This window comes from Tiliqua scincoides, chromosome 2 (assembly GCF_035046505.1).
Source record: "Tiliqua scincoides isolate rTilSci1 chromosome 2, rTilSci1.hap2, whole genome shotgun sequence".
NCBI lineage: Eukaryota > Metazoa > Chordata > Lepidosauria > Squamata > Scincidae > Tiliqua > Tiliqua scincoides.
The window spans coordinates 216,058,115-216,064,947 of record NC_089822.1 but is presented as its reverse complement, the minus strand read 5'-3'; the positions used below and the strand labels follow the sequence as shown (position 1 = coordinate 216,064,947).

The 6,833-nt window shown below is 45.7% G+C and overlaps 1 pseudogene; it reads left to right on the top strand.

Annotated features, from left to right (window-relative positions):
* The first annotated feature begins 225 nt into the window (after positions 1-225).
* LOC136642339 (5S ribosomal RNA) lies at positions 226-345 on the top strand (annotated as a pseudogene).
* Positions 346-6,833: the final 6,488 nt, after the last annotated feature.

Here is a 6,833-nt window from a genome sequence, read left to right as displayed (position 1 = left end):
TGCAGGTTGCAGCTCATGCCCCATTGGCACAGCTATGTCAGTACTGGAAAGTTGGTTAGGATTTGGGCCTATGTTGTCTACCCTAAAGCTGGATACCAGAGCCACTCCCAGTGGAGAATGGAGTTGAAGTATGTCAACTAGATGAGTACCTAGATGGTAGCACTCCCTTTCTGTCACACAGACACTAATTCCTCATAAGCATCTGGCACTAGAAATAGAAGTTACATCTACAGCAACTGTTACCCTGCACAAGCCCGATCTCATCTGATCTTGGAAGCTAAGTAGGGTCAGACCTGGTTAGTACTTGGATGGGAGACTGCCTGGGAATACCGGGTGCTGTAGGCTTATACCATAGTCTTTTGAGACTGAAGGTTGCCAACCATTCTACAGTATTACTCATTACTGTTCCTGCTCTCTACAGGCAATTTGATTAACAGTAAAAGATTCTAAACCCAATCACTGTAAGGGGGTTTGATGTAGGCAAAACCCTTGTATAGGCTTTAAATGCACATTGAGAACACTCCAAGGACAACTGGAGTCATCACTGAAAGGCAACATTCTGTGTTATGTGAAATACCTAATGTTGGCAATACTGCATGAGCACAGCTAGGCAGTGGCATCAGTAGGAGGGTGCGGGTGGTGCTGGCCACACCAGGTGACGCACAAGGGGGGGTGACGTGCACTGGGGCTGTGACATGCTAAAATTGTGGTGGTTAGGAATAATGTCATGTTATATACCGTTGGATGTGGAATTTACAGCTGAATGCAATGAGGAAACCGGAGTGAAATATCTCCTTTCTATCAAAAGTTAATGCCAAAAAACCAGAAAATAAATAATGCATGGAGCCCTATAGAAAGTGAAACTGAACCCTACCGCACGTATACTCACATATAGGTGAACTTGCCTTAGTCTTTCGGAAAGGGAAGGCTGAGAGGAATCCAACAACACCAGAATGATCCTGATCCAATGAATGCATCCCCACAAAAATAGCCGAGAAGGCGGTCCCTCCCTCCAAGCTGGTTAATGTATTGAGCCCTATGGAAAGCAAAACTAAGCCACTTGGTTGCATTTACTTGTGAGTAAGCAAACGTGCCTTGGTTCTTGGTCAGGTCAGGCAAAGGGGAATGTGAGGCCACCAGAATGGTCCCAATCTGATGGAACTGGAGCTCAACAAATGCTCCAGAAGGCAGTCCCTCCCCCCCCCCAATAAAGAGAATAAAAACAGATGCTTCAGCTGGTAAGGTGAACTTTTTCTTTTTTAGACTTGCAAAGCCAGGAGGGTCCTGACAGTAAGCTGTTTTAAACAGAAGTTAACTGGGCACTGCGTAAGGCTGAAAATCTTACTGATTGGGGGGGGGGGGGCGTGTATTGCAGGTAGGCTACAGATAAAATTCACTTGGTTGGAACAGGGCTGGCTTCCCCTTATTTATTTGTTTTACTGTAATTTAATTATTTATAATTATTTATTTTAATTTATTTTATGATATCACTTCTGCCTAAGATGTCACTTCTGGTGGGTCCTGGACAGATTGCATTCTAAAAAGTGGGTCCTGGTGCTAACAGTTTGAGAACAGCTGCAATAAGGTGTTAGTAAATTAACACGGGGGGGGGGTTGACACCACTAGTGACCAAAATCACAGTTTGTAGGAATAATACAATCATGCTGTATATCAATTAATGCGTAATTTCATGCAGGATGTAATGAAACACACCACATTGAAATATCTGTGTTATATCAAAACGTACAGCCAAAAAAACCAGTGTGGGCGAGGCAATGGTGCATTGCCACGCCCACTGCATGGGTGTGACGCACTGGCCTCCTGCACTGGGTGACACGAACCCTAGTGACGCCACTGTAGCTAGGAAAGGATCAGGAATATAAAAAGACATAAGTTGTTGTTAATATTCTTGATTTCACCTTATTTTATGGTCCAGTTTTGACTGTTTTGATCTTCCTGTCACCTAGGAGGCTCATGTGATGCATGAAAGGGCTATGAAATCATTTGGAGGCAGTGGCCATTTTGCTGTGTTGTTGCTGTTGTTTGTTCCTTTGTCTTTCCCAACTGACTGGTAAACAAAGGATCTGGAATTGAGCCACGGGCAGCCAAATCCAAACCATCATTTGAGCTGGCATATTCATCTCTGTGCCAGCTCCAAGTGTCACAAATGTGCTGTAAGGCATATTTATCCTGAAAGGTGGCTGGGCTGGCACAGGTAAGATTGTGCCAGATGGCATGGGGGGGTGAGACAGGGTGACAGGAGGGTGGTTCAGAGGTGGGGAGGGGGTGTTTTGGGGTAGGGGAGGCTGGAATGAGGGCAGGATCAGTGCCAGTAGCGCACACCATATCCTACTCTTCCCCCGCCCCCCACGGCTTCTTAGGCTTCTTGGGATTTGTGTTTTTTGGGCTTTCTCAGATTTGTTACACCAGGCTCTCAAATTTGCACCAGCTAAATAGCTGGCCCGGATCTAAGAAGCCAACATTGGAAGCATCTGATGCTTCCTGCTCACTTGTCCAGTTAGATATAGGAGCAGCGACCATGAACTTGGACTAGCATGAATATTTAGGTGCTCAGAGCGCAATCCAGATGCGCTCTTGGGCTGGTGCAAGTCCCTGGCGCTGGCCTAGGGGTGTTGCAAAAGTGCTGTAAGGCACTTTTGCACCATCTCAGGAGTTGTAAGGTCAAATCCAGCGCTGTTGTGGCAGTAGATCAGTGAGTGTTCACTGGGTCTGACTGGTGCAGGGGTCTGGGGAGGGTGGGGAGGGCAGAATGGGGATGTTCTGGGGTGGCCGGTGGGCCAGTGGGAGAACCAGGCCTGGGAGTAGGGTGGAGCTAAGATCCAGCACTTATACCAGATCCTCTCCTAAGCAGCCCGGCCGCTTGGAAAGCATTCCCCTTACTCTGAGTTGTGCTGCAACCTGGTCTGGATGTGCTGCAACCCAGCCCAGCTGGTGTGCCTGCTCCAGGGCGAGTTAGGATTGGGCTGCCAGAAAAATTAGCAGTTTGTTTTGTTTCCAGATTGTTTTTTAACTGCTGCACCATCCTTTGCCCAGTCCCTTTCACCCGAACCATCCTTTGCCTTTGTGCAATTCCTCAATTGTATTATTGTGCCTTGTTATTGTACCCTTTTTATTTTAATGTTTTGATTTACCTAATAAATCTCTTTTACTGTTGTTATTTTAATCTGCCTGGTCTCAGTTCACTTGGGTGGGAGTTGGTTGCCCTCTCTTCTCAATCTGTGAGCTTTCACTATTGTCTTTCAAGAGAACCCACTGAGAATTTAGGGACTTCCCATTCTTCTGGGATGGAGGTATCTTCAAGCCAAGGCAGCTTCCTTCTGTCTAGTTTTTCCTGGCCTTGAGTGGTGGCAGCAATTTATTGTACCAGTTGAAGCCCAGTTACAGGACAAGGTGGAAGGAGAGGCCAGTTGCTAGGCTAATGACACACATGTGAACACAACATATTGCATCCTGCATTGGAAAAAGTATTTCTACCCAGTAGAATCAATGTAGTGACTCTGCATCCTGAATCTAGCCACTCTACATGAAATGGGGTGCTCAGAACTACTGCTGGATCTTCCAGTGGTAGTTAAACTTAATGTAAAGAACTCACTTAAGTGTAAACCAAAGCTGAAGGGAAGTGACAATTTAAGCCAAGCTTTGAAACCTGTTTTCAGTATGCAGGTTCAGGCCTCGGACTTGAAGGTAATAATGAGTGTGAGAATGCAATTGATCATATAGCACTTTTCTTTCACCAGTGCATCACTGTAAGGATGTATCTAGAAATAGGACAAAGAGTTTCTAGGTCAGAAGGGGTGACTTCCAGATAGATGTGACTCACTGTTAGGACCACACTGAGAGTTAATTCACATTTAAAAAAAACAAAAACAGTGGCAATACTCTGGTCCAGTCACCAGTACAAATGAGCTGAAGCTGTTGTACACTTGCCCTTCCCTGTTCTCAAAGAAATAATAGGCCTTGTTCCTGGGCCTCTCCAAGAGTGCTACTGATGACACTAAAATAGGTCTAGCAATTCTATATTTAAATCCTATATGTGTTAACTTGAATAACTGTCTCTATAAATGCTCTTCTTGCCTCGTTCACATAAATGCTTATGAATAAACCACTGCCTCATCTTGTGTGTTTCAAGGGTGTTTTCCCCCAGCCATTTTTACCAGTTTCTGGCTGCATGTGTAAAGGTTTTAATTTCTCTAAGGGCACAGTCCTCACCAGTTCTACTCAGAAGTAAGTTCTATTTTGTTCAATGGGGCTTACTCTCAGGAAAGTGTGGTTAGGATTGCAGCATAAAAGTCCCAGATCCTATTGGGGTTTCCATACTTGCTGGCTCATTTCTGTTTAAGTAAAGAGAAGGAAATTCCATGAATCACTCACTCAGGGTTCAAATTCCCTTTTACCGCTCACACAAACACATATGTCCAAGAAACACCTTTTTGACCGCAGCAGAGCTAAGGTTTAGAAAGATTTCTCCTTTGGAAGAGGGCAACCATATGCAACCTATGCACAAATCACTCCATGGCAAGAGTCCCTGTGGGGAAATTCACCAACCGAAAGAAACACTTTGCCAGGGGAGTTACTGCGAGGAGTTACAAGGGGAGACTCAACTGCAAAGAAGGGTGTGTGTAGCTCACTGTACAAAGGTGTAGGCTAGGAGGCAGGTAAGGCAGGTTTGAGTCCAGTTGGGGGCTTGCCCTAACCAGCAAGGCTTTCCCTTTTTTTTTTTTTTTATCACTGATTGGAAACACCCATGGCAGGACAAAAGAAGATGGGAAGGCGGGTCTAAAATCCACACCAAGTCCATGAGGCATTTAACACATTGCACTGCTGCAAACAGGAACACCTGGCTGGGGGGATGCAGCACATGAGCTTATCAGAGGGAGCACTGAATGCACCAACCTGCATGGGACACAGAGCACTTAGTGAAGTGGCTAACTTAAGTAGCCACACCCAAACATACTCTTTGCCCTTGGCACCTGCTGGAACCTGTGGAGTTGGCTTACACTATGATGCCCTCCCAGTCCCCCTGCAACTGCAATGCCTCACAGACTATGGCAGCAGAAACCAGAGGGCTCATGACCATAGAGGAGCGTTCTACCATCATTGGACCCCAAAGAGTTATGAATTGCGGATACTGTAGACATTGAGACCAGAAAGGCCCTTCCCCCCTGCAGACCCCATCCTGAGGCCAGCTGAGGTAAAAAACTAAAGTGGGAAGAAATGCAAAAATTTCACTGTCCAGGTGGTCCAGAGTCTTCCTTGACTGTTGCTGCTGAAGCTGTGAGTGGTGACATAAAAGAGAGCTTGCATCTGCCTGCAGCCTGGTTCTCAGGCACCAGGGAAACCACTACTGTTTTAGGATGTGGTATAAAAGACCCTTTTAGCCTACAAATTTTCCTACTTAAGAATAGAAAGCAGAAGAGAGTTTTTCCAATGTTCACATTCCAAATGTGACTCAGGTTATAAAGTTATTTATGGTGAGGACAAAATGAATCTTTCTCTCTCTCACACACACACACACAAAACACATACACAAAACCTAGAATCTGAGCTCACTGATTGAGGGCCCAATCCTATCCAAATTTCCAGTGCCAATGCAGCCCTGCGGTAAGAGAACAAATATTCCCTTACCTTGAGGAGGCCTCCATGACTGCCCCCCATGTCAGGATGCAGTGCACGCCCCATTGGCATGACTGCATCAGCCATAGAAAGTTGGATAGGATTGGGCCCTGAAACTGATTGGCAGGAGATTAAGGGTGAACATAAAGAAGCATTTCTTCACGCAGTCAATAATTAATCTGTAGGATCGATGGCCACTAGCCTAGGTTATCTTAACCCATTTCTTCCAAGCCTACAGGTGTACACATTTGAACCCTGTTGCGTATATGCAACCCTGAGCAGAAATGGCTTATAAGAGGATTAGACAAATTCATATAGTATATCTATTAAAGTACAGTAAAGTATATCTATCACACCAACTTTGCCATATGGCGTTGGCACAACACGGGAAGCAGCAGTTTACCGGTTATAAGTCTTCACTCGATTGGCGTAGAGTATGACGCCAGGGGCTGCTTCCAACGGTGGGAGAGATCATTGCACCTCCTTGGGCAGCTACCGCCCGCCTTAAGCTGGGCAGTCCCCAGCCAGTAAGGTGCTGCCTCGCCACAGTCCGTTAACCTCTCAGGGTGCATGGGGTTTAGGGTGAAAACCAACAAGCGGATCGACAACTCTACACCAGGCAACAAAAAACTCCTGCCCTGAAGCAGGGCACCTGGAATGTTAGGACAATGACACCTGGCTTTTCTGACGACCTGCAAGAAATAGACAACACATGCAAAACAGCTGTCATTGACATGGAGCTGAACAGACTGCAGATGGACATCATCGCCCTTTAAGAGACAAGGCTGCCAGATTCAGGATCTGTCAAGGAGAGAAATTTCTCATTTTTCTGGCAGGGAAAACCACCAAATGAGACCAGGGAACATGGCATTGGTTTTGCGGTCAGAAATACCCTGCTGGAATCCATCATCCCACCTACTGCGGGAAGTGAAAGAATTTTTTCCCTGCAGCTCCACTCATCAGCAGGACTTGTCATTTTCATTAGTGCATATGCATCGACTCTGCCATCTCCAGCAGAAGATAAAGACAAATTCTATGACAACCTGGCCACCACTATCAAGAAAGTCCCTGAAAAAGAGCCATTGTTCATGCTTGCCAACTTCAATGCTAGAGTTGGTGCTGATCACAGTTCATGGCCCACTTGCTTAATAATATAATAATAATATACAGTATTTATATACCGCCTTTCTTGGTCTTTA